The sequence below is a fragment of the Podarcis melisellensis genome (assembly GCF_964234715.1).
Source record: "Podarcis melisellensis genome assembly, chromosome: 3".
Lineage (NCBI taxonomy): Eukaryota > Metazoa > Chordata > Lepidosauria > Squamata > Lacertidae > Podarcis > Podarcis melisellensis.
In genome coordinates, this window is record NC_138530.1 from 97,569,567 (window position 1) to 97,587,477 (window position 17,911).

Below are 17,911 nucleotides of genomic sequence, written 5' to 3' on the forward strand. Positions count from 1 at the left end.
TTAGTTTTGAAATGTGCCTCTCTTTTTTACAAATATGCAACTCTTCTATTTTTCTTGTTTTATATACCTGGCTTTCCCCCTTTAGTTATAACTGATGGTCAAAATAATAGTCTTCATACTGGAGATAACATAGGCTATAGTAGAGCAGAGCAGAGCAGAGCGTGTCTTTGGAAAATTGAGAGGGCAACTATATGGCTTCATCTGCTCTTCTGAATTCAATAGGGTTTTTGAAAACAAAGCTAACTATACTTCTTGTTTAAAACAAACAAATGATAAGCAGATGTGCCTCTTATATGAGAAGAAAAACCAAGGGTGATGAATAATCATTCAAAACACAAACTATAATCCAACCAGGCATTTTTTGTGTTTCTTGTTTTCAGTAGGAGAAATGTTATTCCCACTGAAATAAATAACATTTAAAAGAGTTTAACTTGGACTGCCCAAAATAGCATTCCTATTTTTAAAGAGAGAAATCAAGCTGGAACTTGGTTAAAAAACTATACTTTGTCCCCTGAAATTGCTGTGGGAAATTTTAATTTCAAGAGGTTTTGAATTTTTGAAAAAGTGTCAAGATGTATGTCTTTTCCTTTAGTGGCCCACTAAGTATTTGGTGACAATATCATGTCTCTGTAAGCTATGTTTCTGTTTCGCTCCTATTATCCCTTACTCTTTTCCAGTGTGAAACTGTAAGAAATCGGTGTGGGGATCCTCTGCATTTCTCCACCCGTACTCTAAATATCATAGTTTGATATAACTATAATGGAGCAATCTTGCACACTATTTTTTGTATACTTGAGCCCCACTGAAATCACCATGATTCATGGATTTTATCGCATTGCACAGGATTCTGCACTTGATTTTTCCCTACACTTTCTCTAAAACATATTGTTAGAAAACATCGTGCGATTGTATGAAATTGCCATAATAATTATGGCAAATACTGTCATTTTATCTGCATGTTACAAATAGGCAAAAATATATTTAAAACAAAATATTTGTTGAATTTCTCATATTAAATAGCATGGTGATTAAATCCACACATGAATGCATTGATTTAAAGCATTTGTATATTTCCCTTCTTAAATATTAACTCCAGAGATATATTTTGTTTTACAGCAAATTAAAATTATACATATCTTTGCCTTTCTCCTTTCTGTTCCTACAAGCTCTGCATAGCTGATTTTCATTTTTCTAAAAATTAGATACTCCATGTAGTTTTAGGGGAAATTACAGTTTGGAAATTGTGTTGAATAGATCAAAACTACAGCATTCTAATGTTGATTTTTGAACATTTGTAGGATTATTTTGTAAACATTTCATTAAAGCCAAACACAAATGCTTATAGGTGCTTTGTTCCCAGCTGACAGCAAGGCAATTACTGAACGAAAACTTTTGAAGTTAGCATCCTAGGAAGATTATCAACACTTTCCACTGTGTGAATTAACATAGACCATATCTCTTCCATATGGTCACAATTATCAAGTAGGTAGCCCATTTTAAATAATGGGTGAAAGTGATAGAACACCATACAAATGTGTTACCGAACCAAGAACAGCAACCAGGGGAAAGAATTATAAAAGGAGATCAACTTTTTGTTGCAGAATTGATTCCACCAAATAGCTTATTAGTTTAGACAGCAGAGACTGTATTGGATTTCTTTAAAGGAGCTTACAAAAAGCTTTCACATTGACTTTATTCTCCAGAGTACTATTTCATACCTTTTCCCTAAAGATATTGTTTATACATTGGGTAGCAATATGGAATGCACTTTTGGGAATTCATCTTGGCCCAGCATTTCTTACACAGGCATATGAATTTGCAACTAAGGGAGCAAGTGGAGTATTTTCCCCACAATGAGCTACACACACACACACACACACCAGCAAAGAGCTGCTTTTCTGAGTAAAAGCAACTGTGTCAATTCATAGCTGCAGTTGTTACAAAGATGGGCTCAATTCTACACTTGCGAAGATGTCCTCTCCTGACCAAAAGTTGGAGTCTATGGGGCATGAAGAACATCTGGTGGTGACTTAGGCTGCAATCCTAACCCCACATAACTAGGAGTGTGGATTCAATAGTATTTACTTCTGAAAGGACTTCGATATGGTTACACTGTCAGTCTTGCAGATGGCCAGCCAGGCTTCAGGACCTTGGACAGCTCATCTCACACAGCTTTCTCGGAGGGCAGTCCTATTAGAGCAGGCATCCCCAAGCCCAGCCCTCCAGATGTTTTAGGACTACAACTCCCTTCATCCCTAGCTAACAGGACCAGTGGTCAGGGATGATGGGAGGGGAAGGAGGCAGAAAGCAACCGCAAGCTGGTGGCAGCAGCCATTGGAGGAACTACCATTGGAACAGGAACAGCCATTGGAACAGCCATTGGAACCGGGCTGTCACTGCACTCAGCTCTGTCCCCAGCTCCTCTGACATCCTGACACATGGCACATGGCATCACATGCTGCCGGTCCCTCATTCTTCTTCGGAAGGTGGTGCCTTTGCATGAGTATGACCAATCCTGGGTATCACCCAGACAGTTCGTTTCTAATTAGTAAATGCAGAACTGAATTAGGTTGGCAGATTCTATCAATTTATATGAGGAATCTTAATTTTTTACACATTGAAAATGTCCTTGGGTTGAAAGCCGCTGCTCAATTTTTTTTAATGTATTGTTGTGTTCAGTGCTTCAGTGCTTAGGCCTTAAGCCAACAAGTCCATTTACATATCCACAAAAGGATTATGCAGTAGACCTTGTTTCCATTCTGTTGTGGAGCAGTTTTGAAGAACTGTGTGTGGGCTGCTGTCATGCTAGAAATAAAGAAGATGAAGAAACTACTTTCATAGGAATCTAACCCACATATTATCTTGGATAATCTGTAAGCTGTTGCCTTCCACAGATTTTTACTGGGAGAGTCCCATTAGTCTCAGCATCCATAACAGGTTTTCCGAATATACTGGATTTAAAATTGTTTTGTGTAATGTAATTCTTCCTTTACAATAGCAAGGCAGTAATAGTATTATTTTAAAAACAAAATATCAGGTGAAAAGGGTCATCAATTTGACTAAAGTAACAACTTGAGAGCATGAAGTTCATTCTCAAACTGAACCCAATACCTCCAAATGAATAATCTTCAAGATTAGCAATATCTGGCTATTAATGAAACCGTTTCTGCTGTCATTCTCCTGACACTCACACATTGTGCTACTGAAAGGATTTCTTAAAAGGAAAATCATTATAATTACACTCTTAACATTTGTTTGTTCCTTTTCAGAACAATAGGGATGTGTTAACTGCAGTGATAAGACTTTTGCAACAGATTTTATAAAGGGTCCTATGCTCGTTTCATCTGGTTTTTGCAAAGTTTTGAGAAGAATAAGCTTTTGAGTGCTGTATTTCTGGGCTCCCATCCAATCTGCTTGTATAAACTTCTGAATAATCAGTTCAGAAGCTGCCTATTGCCCCTCCTACCCCTAAGGTTTCAGACACCAGTGAGATTTTTTTTTTTGAAGATGCTGAAGTTATTTTCAATGAGAACGGTGGTGTTCTAAAAGAAATTTAAATGATAAATAGGTGTTTTCCTTCTTCCCACTGCATGGCCGGACTTGTGGTATGAAACCACAACAAGTCATGAGAAAACTGAAATCAGTGAGGGCTCAGTGTGGTGTAGTGGTTAAGAGCAGTAGTCTCGTAATCTGGGGAACCGGGTTCGTGTCTCCGCTCCTCCACATGCAGCTGCTGAGTGACCTTGGGCCAGTCATACTTCTTTGAAGTCTCTCAGCCCCACTCACCTCACAGAGTGTTTGTTGTGGGGGAGGAAGGGAAAGGAGATTGTTAGCTGTTTTGAGACTCCTGAAGGGGAGTGAAAGGTGGGATATCAAATCCAAACTCTTCTTCTTCTCAGCACTGTATCCCACCACCAACTCCCCTGGGAGTTTCTGCTCTGTGCCTTCACTAGGGAGTTCCTCGTCTGAAGCCTCCCACCACTCCTTGTCATGCAGCCCATCCCTGACACTCTCATTACAGCCCCCACCCACAAATCAACAGATCTCTGGACTGCGTGGGATAGGGCGTAGGTGTTGTAGTAGGAAGCAGAATTGCTTTGTGTAAGTGGAAGTGCTTTTCTATTAGCGCAAAGCATCCTTGGATCCCAGCCATAGAACTGGAAGTTTTCTGCCAGAAAGTGGTACTGAATGCAGAAAGGGATCGTGCATCCTTACTAGAAGGAATCACAAGGCGTTGCTGGAGGTACTACATACTTAACAGATAGCAGACCTTAGACCACCTCATTAAAAGGAGTGAGTTTGAGTGAACCATGCATGGAAAGATTCATAGACACATGACCTGATCTGTATATCTGCTTTCTAATCCAAACATGATCCAGTTTTTGGAGTGAACAAAAAAAAATTCCCCATCCTTAGTTTCACTCCTTACTGCAATTCCTTTTCAGAAGATGCTCAAAGGACTGCAGACTTTTGATCAATCTATTTGACTAGTTTTGCTGCAGTGGAAATAGGAGCAATACTAGGCCAGGCACATATATACATACCCCACACTCAGTAGTAGCCTGCTTTAAATGACTTTTATTTATTGTTCCTTTGCTATCACAAAAGCTCTCAACATGCAGCTGTGATGTAATCTGATCACCAGTCTAGCTAATCTTAAAAATGTAGTAATTAAATAATAGGTATTTATTTGAGGATTTGTCGGGATTGGCTTTATGGTAATTTTTAGAAGTTTTGAATGGATCTCATAAACATATAATGCTTATCTGAATGAAGTTTTGAATTATTTGGGTCTGTAAAGAACCATGCATTGAGGAGAAATATATATATAGTGTGGGGGAGGTTAATTTTGACCTTCTATAAATAAGCTATGTTTGTGCAACCTTCTGACCAGACTCAGAGAAAATTCGGTGGGTATGGAGTCTGCTCTCATGACACACTATTTGTGTGCATGTCCAGCCATGTACAGGACTCGACTTCTGCCTAATCCAGGGCTAGCCCTACCTTTAGGTAAAGTGAAGCAACTGCCTCGGGTAGCATATGCTGAGATATGGCAGCTCTCAGTTCTGTTGGAGAAATGTTGGCATACCTTGTTCATCATGAGCAACTACCCTGCTGACCTCCCTCAGGGACAGGGCTGTAACTTACTACTTGTTGTGAAATAGGTTTCAGCATCCAGTCCTACTATATGTGAATGGGTGTGCTTGGGTGTGCCGTTTTATCCTTTGTCTCAGGCAACCTGGCTTCTAGCATCTCTGAGGGTGAAGGGGGGGAGCAGAGGGGGCTTTGTCCATCCCTTACCCTGCTGCTGACCTTGCAACAGCCGTTTCCTGGAAGGGGGGCTTTTGAGAAACTATTAGCTGCCATGCATGTTACTTTGCAAGCTCCATTGCAAGAGGGCTCTGTGGCAGATGCAGTGGGAGGCTATGCCAGCCACCTCAAATTTGCCCTCAGAGCAATTTTGTAGCTGCAAATGAACAAAAGAGAAGGGGCGCAGAGGTCCCTGATTTCCATCATCAAAGCCCTGCACTGTCTTTAGGTAGGGCTGGCATAAACTCCCTTTCTGAAACCCCAAAGAGCTGATGCAAGTTAATGTAGACAAGATTGAGTTAGATGGACCAATGATGGCTGCCAATGATGTCCATGTTGCCATCACTGTTGGCTGCAAAACTTGCCCCATAAGTATATTTTGAAATCATAGCCTTCAAAACCAAAAGGGCAGGAAGGACAATTGATTTAATTGTATACAGCACCATTCATTAATATGGCGCTTTATTCAGTGGCCTGTGCAACACAGACAGATTCCAGCCTCAAGGATCATACAGCTTGATTGGGGGCGAGAGGGCAGGATATGTGGTGTGAACTGCATGAGCACAATTAGTGTATGCAATAACGTGTTTACTGACTATAGCGCCTTCTCTGCATTTGAAGGACAATCTCCATTGGAACCAATGGCATTTCCCCATGGCTTCTCTTTGCATAACCCAAATAAAGCGCATGCTAAGGGCATTTACGCCATTAAAGTAACATCTAATTTGACCATCGAGAGCTACAAGTGGAAGGCAGCATCTGTCTTGACCGAGGGCTCATCCGCACTGAATCAGAACAAATATCAAGCAGGTTTTCTGCAGATTGGCTTTTGCTCTGATTCAGCAGTTAAACAGTGAGTTTTCCCAGGGAAAGTGATGGGGCAAACGGAAGACCACTCTGACTCATGCCTAGAAAAGCACAGGGCAAGCTGAAATGTGGACAAAGCCAAAGACACACAGTGATTCTGTGGAGGAGTTTGCTCTGTGCAGCTTCAGTGGGAGGGGAGACATGCCGGAAAACAGACTGAAGCATCCAGGGAAGCTCCACTCACACTGAGTGCCTCCACCAGATTTTGGCCTGGGTACCCCATACCATGGGACGTGGGTGGCGCTGTGGGTTAAACCACAGAGCCTAGGACTTGCCGATCAGAAGGTCGGTGGTACGAATCCCCGTGACGGGGTGAGCTCTCATTGCTCGGTCCCTGCTCCTGCCAACCTAGCAGTTTGAAAGCACGTCAAAGTGCAAATAGATAAATAGGTACCGCTCCGGCGGGAAGGTAAACAGCGTTTCTGTGTGCTGCTCTGGTTTGCCAGAAGTGGCTTAGTCATGCTGGCCACATGACGCGGAAGCTTTATGCCGGCTCCTTCGGCCAATAAAGCGAGATGAGCGTCGCACCCCCAGAGTCGGTCACGACTGGACCTAATGGTCAGGGTTCCCTTTACCCTTTACCTTTACCCCATACCATACCATACCATACCATCACTGTCCGGTTTGTACCAATGATCTTCACTCATGCCATTTTAGATCCTTCTTCACATCTACTCTTGCTCATAGTACCATGCCACTAATATGAGCCTCTGTTCATGCTGTTAAATGTGCGGTTTATTATCAACAAAACCACCGTTTTCTTATCCATTCATCCAGCTACATGGGGCACAACTCATTCATGCTAAAATCCCAGTGCAGAGAAATCCCGTGTCCATAGCCTCTCAGAGAAATTAGTACATAAGCAGGGAGGACCATGTGACTTCTCGGCGGTAATAAGCATGTGTGCAACAGGTCAAAAATGCACTGTCACATCTTTGCAAATTCCTTTTGGGAAGTTGCAGGGCCCTACCAGTTCATTCATTACTTCCTCCGTGTGGCAACAGCAGTGGAATAACTCTTGGAGTGGGGCTGGGGATTATATGACACAAGAAAAAACATGTTTTCGTCACAATCCAACACGAAGTTAAGTGTGCTTTAGCCTGTTCATTTATTTCAACTTAAGCGTATTTACCGTATTTTTTGCTCTAAAAGACTCACTTTTTCCCTCCTAAAAAGTAAGGGGAAATGTGTGTGCATCTTATGGAGTGAATTTTAGGCTTTGCAGCTATCCCAGAAGCCAGAAGAGCAAGAGGGATTGCTGCTTTCACTGTGCAGCGATCCCTCTTGCTGTTCTGGCTTCTGAGATTCAGAATATATTTTTTCTTGTTTTCCTCCTCCAAAAACTAGGTGCGTCTTGTGGTCTGGTGCATCTTATACAGCAAAAAATACGGTAAACGTCGAGCTGGGTGGTGCGCATTATGCACACATGTAAGGTAAGCATGTCAGGGAGGAGGCTGCAGCCCAGGGTTAGCCAGTGTGCTGCCCTCCAGAGGTTTTGGGCTGCAACTCCCATCAAAAGAAATCTGTATGTGCAGTGGTCAGGGAAAATGGGAGTTGCAGTTCAGACCACCACATTGGCTGCTCCAGTTCTAGCCTAACCTTTCGCCAGGCATGCTAGTTTTGAATATGGAGAAACCATCTATTTTTTGCATCTGGAAGAGACCGTCATAATTTTTCTAACATGATTATTGCACTTTTTTGTGGAGCATGAATGCCTTATATGACTGCTTTCAGACAAAATATCTAAATATTCTGTCACCATCTAAAACATACTCATCTAAGTTGGCCATTGATTGACCCGTGTAATTGTCTGGTTTGTTGCAATGTATGTCCATCATACCATTTGACCTGTCGGCTATCATACGTCTTTCGATCAAGAGCACATGGTAGTTTATGTGCATTCAATCCTTACCTAGAGTGGGTTGTTTTGTTATCATAATTAGGTTCTTCAAGGAAGGCAGCTGACATTCTCCTTAGTGAATATTTAGAGTAGAGTCCTACATTTTGTTACAATTCACTTGCTTCTTTCTTATTTTTGCAAAGATTCACGGTGAAAATAATAAGCCAAATAGTTCGAATTCGTCATGTAAGGTTGCAGGTGATTATTTCAGGGTTCTGCTTGGTCACTTAATATAACTGCAAAAGAGTAAGACTCATGTAAGCTACATAATGAGAGCTTCTGTGTCTCTGCATTTGGACAGAGCATCCCATGATGCGTGTGGTTTGCAGAAATCAAATTATTTATATATTCCATGAAGATGACTCTCAACCTTTCAGCGTAAGGCAGGCATAGGCAAACTGGGCCCTCTCAATGTTTTGGGACTACAACTCCCATCATCCCTAGCTAACAGGACCAGTAGTCAGGGATGATGGGAATTTTAGTCCCAAAACATCGGGAGGGCCAAGTTTGCCTATGCCTGGCATAAGGGCTATACTTTTATTTTTCCACACTATACTTCCCACTTTTGCAGGATCAAACAATGCAAAAAGTTTCATCTGGTCACATTTGCAACTGTTTGATAGAGGAACCCTAATGTGAAAGTCTGGATGTCTTTAGCAGCTCCAAACTATCTCAACCCCTCCCCCTTGGGCAAATATATCCCTTAAACAGCTCCACTTTTTCTTTCTTGCATTCAGAAATGCAAAAAATAAAAATAAAAAAATAGAACACTGAAGTTACTTTAGGATGCAGTTGCAGAATGATATATATTTTGTCATTATATTATTATTTTCCCATTATTAGGATAGTAAAGTAGCTCAGATACATAAGACTATAGGAACACTTGCATAGGATGATTAAGTGAACAAAAGCAAATTATTTATTATAAAAATCACCCAAAGCCTTGTATAATATTGCTACTGAAACTAATATCACCATTTTGATCTGCTGGTGCAGACATAATGCTAAACCATAACTGTGCAATGCTTGGACTTGTGAGCCTCTTCCTTCCTGGCTTTTTCTCCTCTGACACAAGCCAGAGGAGGACAGGAGAAGCTTTCATATTTGGATTTAAGCTAACCAGATTTCCATGTTACATTCGAAGTACAGGAACTTTGGTTAGTTTAAACTCCGGTTAGTAAACAAGGCAGGATTATAAGCAAGTTGATATTGGCTACTTTGAACTAACCATACTTCAGACTTCACGTCTGGGAACTCTGGTTAGTTTAAAAGCAAAAGTATCTGATTTCCTCCTCTGGTGGAGCCTGGGGCTTGCCATAGCTCAGGTATGAAACACAAAATTATGGTTCTAGCATTCTATCCAAACCAGGCCATGATATGGAATGTCAATAGTATTTATGGGTTTGCTTTTCTGCTTCTTTCGCAGTGTTGAAATATAGGTTGACAAAATGTTTACATTTAGCGTGTTGAAAATTGTTAGTCACTATCCAAAGCGCTAAGCATTAAGTATTATTATTACTTTCACAGATTTTGTTGTATTCTATGGAATCCAATTTTTCATATAAAAATGGAGTTTGGGGGCCACCTCTTTGAAAAGGTAACATTTCTTCTGTAGTTAAATGTACCGTAGCCTTAAGTGCAGTTAGCTTTGCAGACAAATGTATTTTAAATTTGCAAGCAGTAGGCATTATCTTGCATTCTTCCATGTGCCTTTCTTCCTGTAGTTTGCAGTGCAAATTCATAAACTTCACACCAGGAGTCCTGCTGGGTTGGTTGATAGTTTAGGTGCTTCGACAGTCGCATGTGCATAAAATATGTAAAGGATTAGGAATATTCATTGAAGCTCTCAATCGGCAGGGCCATGGAGGACCAACAAAAAATGTGAATTCCAATTTCTTGTTTGGTAACTCGTTCACATTTGAATGCCTACACTGCAATCTTTGTGGGCTGATTCTTATGTTAACTAAACAGTATAGCTGACCCTCTGCTCTCTACATCACTGTAGTAACATAGACATTAGGGCAGGCCTAGGCAAACTCGGCCCTCCAGATGTTTTGGGACTACAACTCCCATCATCCCTAGCTAACAGGACCAGAGGTCAGGAATGAAGGGAGTTGCAGTCCCCAAAACATCTGGAGGGCTGAGTTTGCCTATGCCTGTATTAGGGAAACCACATGGGTGGGACATTTGGCACGGCTACATTCCACACCATTGCCACTAAGCCAAGGGGAAGAGCAGTGATGTGCAAGAAATATCATTATATCACACACCCCTCCCATTGCATGTGTTACTGGAGGGGAGCAGGAAATAGACATGTAAAATAGATAATCATACAGCTTGGGTAACATAGGAATCTGCACACAGTATGCTTTCTTCTCAAGTGTCTTGACTGCTGTCTGTTTGTGAAGACTCTGTTTAATTGCTTTGGGATTCCTTTGATACTGGAAACCACAATTTTGATTTATTCCCCCCGCCCCCCGGAAGGCCATTATTTATGCAAGTGTTTACAGGCAATGCAACAATGCAAGAAATGCTCTTGTTAAATAACTAGCATCTTCATAAACAAAAGGCATACTGCATCACTAGAACATCTCAGTGAAAGCTGACTTTTGTAATAATGTGAAGACATCTGCAGGAATTTCCATCTCTTGCCATAATTCCTCTGCAGCTCAGAGAAAATAATAGCTTGACACACAAATCCTTTAAACCCTGTGCTTCCCATGTGAAGGACTGTTGCTCCACACTTAGCAAAGTTAGATTATTTCTAGGTGTTACAAAGTTGGTATTTATTTCTTTATTTCATGAAATTTATACACAGCTTGTTGAGGGATGGGGAACATATCTCAACATGCATTATTTGCAATACTTCCCATTTGTTTTGCTCCCCCCCCCCAGTTCTGAAATTGTGCCTGGCAGGTATACAAACAAATAAAAAGTGTTTTGTTTACTTTTGTTTAGGACTGGCACTCACTGATGAGATGGTGCTGTGGCATGCTACATAAACCATATGAGTCATTCCACAGCACCAGTACTGAATCCCATTGATAAAGTTTATTTCTTGGGGTAGGTTGTAAGGACATGGGTGGGAACAGAATATATGGGTGGGGTATTTTATATATATATATATATATATATATATATATATATATATATATATATATATGCAGGTTTTGGTGTCCTCGGGTGTCTTCCCGTGTAAAAGTTGGGGTGTCTAGGCGACGTTTCGACGAGGTCTCACTCGTCATCTTCAGGCTGGTGCTTTCGGCTTCTTGTTACTGGAACAGAGCAGGATCTCAGTGTTTGAGTTCCTATAAATACTGTTGAGGGGGTGTGGTGTATAGCCTCCAATGTTCTGGACAGAGAGGAAGTTCCCAGGCTAGTGTGCCTTTTCTTCTTTTGTTCCTTAATTACTTGAGGGATATCTTGAGTGATTTCTTGAGTGATATCCTGAGTACCACTTAGGTGGGTCATTAGGTGTGGATTAGTTGCTAAAGTCTTTGTGTCTTGACCTCTTGAACTTTGTGAAGAGTTTTTCTGGGAAGATGGCTGTACTGCACTTAGTTGTGCTCTGGCTTGGCTTCGTGTATAGGGGCGAGCTGTGGTTTTGTGGCCTGTGTCAGCCAGATCTGTGTAGGGATTGCAGGGGGGTGCAGCATCCGGAGGTGCCACCATGGTTTGGCTACTGGATGGTGTCTGTAATTTATCTGTGGAGAGGGTCTGGGTTTGGGTCTGGTGTGGTTGATTGGTGATGGCGTTCTGTGTGCCTCTGGATCTGGTGTCAGTTTTTGTGGGGAGGGCTAATTTCCAGATGTCTGGCAAGCGGGATGTGTCGTCACGCTTGTTCATGTTGTGAGGGTGTTTCTCTATCTCGATGGCTTCCATGATTATTCTCTTGTGGTGATGTTCCATGTTAAAGAGCAATTTGGAATCTGCAAAATTAATTTCGTGTCCTGTTTCTTTCATGTGTTGGAAAAGAGAGGAAGTTTTTTCTTCTTTTTTGACGGCATTCTTGTGTTCTGCGATACGTGCATTTATTCGTCTGTTTGTTTGTCCAATGTACGTGGCTGGGCAGACTTTGCAGGGTATTTCATAGACCCCTTGGTTTTCCAACTGGATTTTATCCTTGGGGTTTCTGAGGATATTGGCTATTTTTTGGTTGGTGCAAAAGGCTGTTTTGATATTGTGTTTATGGAGGATTTTGCTAATTTTATCTGTAGTGCCCTTGATATAAGGAAGGAGGGCCATGCCATTGTTTTCTTCTGTGTCTTGGTTTTTGGGGGGTGTTTCTTTTTGGATTAGCTTCGTAACCCTGTTTTGCTGGTATCCATTGGCAATTAACACATTTGAGAGATTCTGTAACTCAGTTGTCAAGTGGTCTTTGTCAGCCAGGCGTTTGGTTCTGGAGATGAGAGTCTTGGCTACGGAGTTTATTTGTGCAGGGTGGTGGTGTGATTGTGCATGTAAGTAGCGGTTGGTGTGTGTTTTTTTTCCGGTAGATAGTGTGTCCTAGGGAGCCATCAGGTTTTTTGTAGATTAGGACGTCAAGGAAGGGAAGTTGGTTGTTGGCTTCTATTTCCATAGTGAATTGTATTTTGGGGTGTAGGCTGTTGAGATGTGTGAGGAAGCTATCCAGTTTTTCCTTCCCGTGTGGCCAAATTACAAAGGTGTCGTCAACATATCTGAGCCAAAGTTTGGGTTTGTGTTCTGACTTGTCTAAAGCATTGGTTTCAAAGTGTTCCATGTACAGGTTTGCGATGACCGGTGAGAGGGGTGATCCCATAGGGGTGATCCCAACTTCCCTTCCTTGACGTCCTAATCTACAAAAAACCTGATGGCTCCCTAGGACACACTATCTACCGGAAAAAAAACACACACCAACCGCTACTTACATGCACAATCACACCACCACCCTGCACAAATAAACTCCGTAGCCAAGACTCTCATCTCCAGAACCAAACGCCTGGCTGACAAAGACCACTTGACAACTGAGTTACAGAATCTCTCAAATGTGTTAATTGCCAATGGATACCAGCAAAACAGGGTTACGAAGCTAATCCAAAAAGAAACACCCCCCAAAAACCAAGACACAGAAGAAAACAATGGCATGGCCCTCCTTCCTTATATCAAGGGCACTACAGATAAAATTAGCAAAATCCTCCATAAACACAATATCAAAACAGCCTTTTGCACCAACCAAAAAATAGCCAATATCCTCAGAAACCCCAAGGATAAAATCCAGTTGGAAAACCAAGGGGTCTATGAAATACCCTGCAAAGTCTGCCCAGCCACGTACATTGGACAAACAAACAGACGAATAAATGCACGTATCGCAGAACACAAGAATGCCGTCAAAAAAGAAGAAAAAACTTCCTCTCTTTTCCAACACATGAAAGAAACAGGACACGAAATTAATTTTGCAGATTCCAAATTGCTCTTTAACATGGAACATCACCACAAGAGAATAATCATGGAAGCCATCGAGATAGAGAAACACCCTCACAACATGAACAAGCGTGACGACACATCCCGCTTGCCAGACATCTGGAAATTAGCCCTCCCCACAAAAACTGACACCAGATCCAGAGGCACACAGAACGCCATCACCAATCAACCACACCAGACCCAAACCCAGACCCTCTCCACAGATAAATTACAGACACCATCCAGTAGCCAAACCATGGTGGCACCTCCGGATGCTGCACCCCCCTGCAATCCCTACACAGATCTGGCTGACACAGGCCACAAAACCACAGCTCGCCCCTATACACGAAGCCAAGCCAGAGCACAACTAAGTGCAGTACAGCCATCTTCCCAGAAAAACTCTTCACAAAGTTCAAGAGGTCAAGACACAAAGACTTTAGCAACTAATCCACACCTAATGACCCACCTAAGTGGTACTCAGGATATCACTCAAGAAATCACTCAAGATATCCCTCAAGTAATTAAGGAACAAAAGAAGAAAAGGCACACTAGCCTGGGAACTTCCTCTCTGCCCAGAACATTGGAGGCTATACACCACACCCCCTCAACAGTATTTATAGGAACTCAAACACTGAGATCCTGCTCTGTTCCAGTAACAAGAAGCCGAAAGCACCAGCCTGAAGATGACGAGTGAGACCTCGTCGAAACGTCGCCTAGACACCCCAACTTTTACACGGGAAGACACCCGAGGACACCAAAACCTGCATTCCTGTACCCGTGAAAATCTACGAAAGCATATATAACAAGAAGCCGAAAGCACCAGCCTGAAGATGACGAGTGAGACCTCGTCGAAACGTCGCCTAGACACCCCAACTTTTACACGGGAAGACACCCGAGGACACCAAAACCTGCATATATATATATATATATATATATATATATATATATATATATATATCCCACCCATCTGGCTGGGTCTTCCCAGCCACTCTGAGCAGCTCCTAACCGAATATTAAAAACACAATATAGCATTAAACATTAAAAGCCTTCAGATGTCTTCCAAAAGTAAGATAGTTGCTATTGCCTTGACTTCTGAAGGGAGGGGATTCCACAGGGCGGGCGCCACTACTGAGAAGGCCCTCTGCCTGGTTCCCTGTAATCTCACTTCTCTTAATGAGGGAACCGCCAGAAGGCCCTCGCTCTGGATCTCAGTGTCCGGGCAGAACGATGGGGGTGGAGACACTCCCTCAGTTGTTGTTGTTGTTAGATAGAGGCTCTGTGTATATAGAAAAGGAGAACTTCACAAGGGTTAGGGTGTCCTAAACTCTACATGGATGGTACATGAAGATCATGTAATTCATTTCGGATCCACACACAGAAAAGGGACAGCAGTACTGAAGTCTCAGGCCAAGCCTCCTAAGAACATCCAGAGACTCTGTCTGGTTGGTTCCTAGGGTGGGGCCTTGTCTATGGTGTGACCAACACACAATTCAGTTCAGTATTCTGGTGAGCATGTGAGGAGGAAGATGCCCTCAGAGCCCTCATGATGGGTGCAAAAAGAGGTCATGATAAGCAGGGAACCAGAGTTATATGAGGGGTGGTGAAGAATGGAAACAGAATACAAGATAAAAAGGCCCAGTGACTGTGTATGTTTTTGGTTTTTTTTTACTAACTACACATATATCTTGCCTTTCCCCACAAGGAGCTTAAGGCAGCAGCATACACGGTTCTCCCCTTTTCTCCATTTTATCCTCCTAACAAGCCTGTGAGACAGATTAGGCTGAGAGATATCTCCGGTCCGAAGTTACCCAGTGAGCTCATGGCCAAGCAGGGGTGTAAACTAGGAATGTGGGAGGGATTTGTTGGGCCCTCTCTCCTCTCCCCATGTGCTCCCTAATTATATTCTGGGTTCCCCTTTCCTCAATCTTCCAAAACAGATTTAAGGGGGGATGCAGGTAGAGGAAGTTTTATTGTGCAGCCTAAAGTGTTTGTGCTACTGGGACCATTTAGTTGTATGGTATGCCATTATATTTCAAGCGTCAAAGGCCAGGGCAAATAGGTGTCTCTTCATTTTGCCTAAAACAGGCATCTCCAACCTTTGGCCCTCCAGATGTTTTGGACTACAATTCCCATCATCCCTGACCACTGGTCCTGTTAGCTAGGAATCATGGGAGTTGTAGGCCAAAACATCTGGAGGGCCGCAGGTTGGGGATGCCCTGCCTAAAACATATCTACGAAACACATTTTGCAGATAAAAGCACTGAAAAGTGTATTTTGCATCAAAAAGTGCATATTTTAATTGTATGCTGACTTCTCATACATTCTTTCAAAAAAGTCTGCAAAAATGTGATGGTACTGAACACCAGAAATACTGAAGGGGGGCAGAATGAGGCTGCTCAGCCCATTTCTAATCTGAACCCAGGTCTCCCTGGTCCTAGTCAAACACTCTCACTGCTATTACAAATTTCTCAAGGTCCACAGTGGCTTCAGTAACCAAACAATGATCTATGAAAGTCATGAATTACATTGCAGATCCAAAAAGAGCTGAAAATAGTAAGAACTATACTAAAAAGGAAGAGTTTTGATGTTTCCACCTTGTAGGTTACACTGGCATCCAATAAGTTTTGTAATCAAGATTAGAATTGTTCTGAAAATATGTCATGTAAGAATGGTTTATTCATACCTAGATGCTACAATTGGCTTATGAAATTGGTTTTTCATTCAGTAGGAAAGAGGTTGATTTTAGCATTCAGTGTGCTTGTTTTGAATGTCTTCAACGTTTTCACTTGCTTTCACAATATTTCAGTTAGCTGCAAGATAGGCTCCATGACTTTGTTGCTAAGAATAAAAAACACAGTTTTGAAGTCCTCCATAGTATTGAAATTATTTCTGTGCTGTTAGTTGAATTATATCACCATTTTCAAATCATGCTTTCAGTGTGTTTAAAGCTCATCTTAACATCCCTTCCTATTGACACTACATAAGAAATGTTCTCCAGAGGAAGACAAGAGTAACTGAAAAAAACAATGAAAGACATATCTTAATTGAACTTTTGTGAGTTGTTAGGGTGAGGATATAAAGGAAGTAAGAGGGACACAGGACAGGTAACTCTCTGGGGAAGGTATAACATGTGGGAAGAGGTAGTATTCTGACCATTCATTTGAAAAAGAAACAGACATAAGCAGTCAATTGTTGTACTCTAATTCCCATCAACTCCAGCCAGCACAGACATTGGTCAGGGATGATGGGAGCTGTAATCCAACAACATATTTAAGGCTGCAAATTCCCCACCCCTGCAATAGATGAACTTTTTACTAGGCTGGTCAATTACCTTTGAAATATCACACAGAACAGTAACAAGAGTCAGCCAAATTTTAATGGATTGGAAATAACCCCTGTATGTATTGTAGCTTTCTCTTTCCTGGGGAAAGGAAGGAGCAAAATACTTATCCAGATCCTAAAAGAAACCATCGAGTGTTGAGGTATTGGTATTTGATGAGATATCTCAAGGTGATGAGAGAAGGCAGCAGCTGCCCTTCTGAAAACATTTCCTGCTGCTCAAACATGGCACCAGAAGCATAGCATTGCTTCATGAATTTCAACAATGTAATGAGCAAATAGAGTAGTGTAATAAATTTAAAATTTAAAGCCAGCAGAGGAATTTGATTTCTTTCTTTTTTTAAGAACCTCAGTCCCCTAACCTAGCAAGAAGGAGCCAATGAAGCTAAGATGGAAAATAGGCAAGTTTCCAGACACCAGGCTGAAGGCCCTAAGACGCTCCAAGCATAGACCTTGAATGGGAGAAAGGTGCAAGGATCCTTTTCCCAATCTCTACACCTGCAATCGAACTTTCCCCTCCGCCATGTTGTCCCCAGATCTGCTCCAGAGGGTTGGGGTATCTCCTAGAACAGATATAGAGTGTGTACATGGGGAGCAGAGAGGGAGAAGGTTGTACAGGCAGAAATACTTGCACTGATAGTGAATGTTAGAATGATGTTGAATAGAAATTAAGTGGTTTCCAGCTGTAATGCTCTAAGAGAATATGAAAAAAAGGGTTAGAAACAGGTAAAAACTTAATGGTAAGGATTTGCTGAACTAATAATTTGAATTGGAATACAAAAAAGGGAGGTATGAGGAGGTCCAGGAAACAAGCTTAAGGAAAATAAGCAATGGAAAATTTGTATGTTCTTAATTATTTTTATTTTTATTTTTTGTCTTTGTATTTTTGTTACTTTTTTTCTTCTTAATTCTATTGTACTATTACTAAAAAACTTAATAAATATTCTATATATATAAAAAAGAAATACTTGCACTGATAGAATAAGTGACTTGAAGGTATATTGGACTCCACCCTTCGTTTCATTATGTGTGTGTACATACAACTAGTTATTTGACAGGGCTCAGTGAAGCTGG

At 41.7% G+C, this 17,911-nt stretch overlaps 1 protein-coding gene across 12 annotated transcripts in view; it reads left to right on the forward strand.

Moving 5' to 3' along the window:
* Positions 1-17,911, forward strand: part of DLGAP2 (DLG associated protein 2) — a 414,439-nt gene that overhangs the window by 303,076 nt on the left and 93,452 nt on the right. For 2 of the 12 annotated variants that reach the window (XM_081906063.1, XM_081906064.1), the window contains exon 4: positions 9,605-9,674. The exons of 9 other annotated variants lie outside the window; for them this stretch is intronic. The gene's annotated coding sequence lies outside the window, so the exon portion shown is untranslated. Of the gene's footprint in view, positions 1-9,604; positions 9,675-17,182; positions 17,306-17,911 lie in introns of all 12 variants that reach the window. One more of the 12 variants, XM_081906065.1, reaches the window with a different exon arrangement.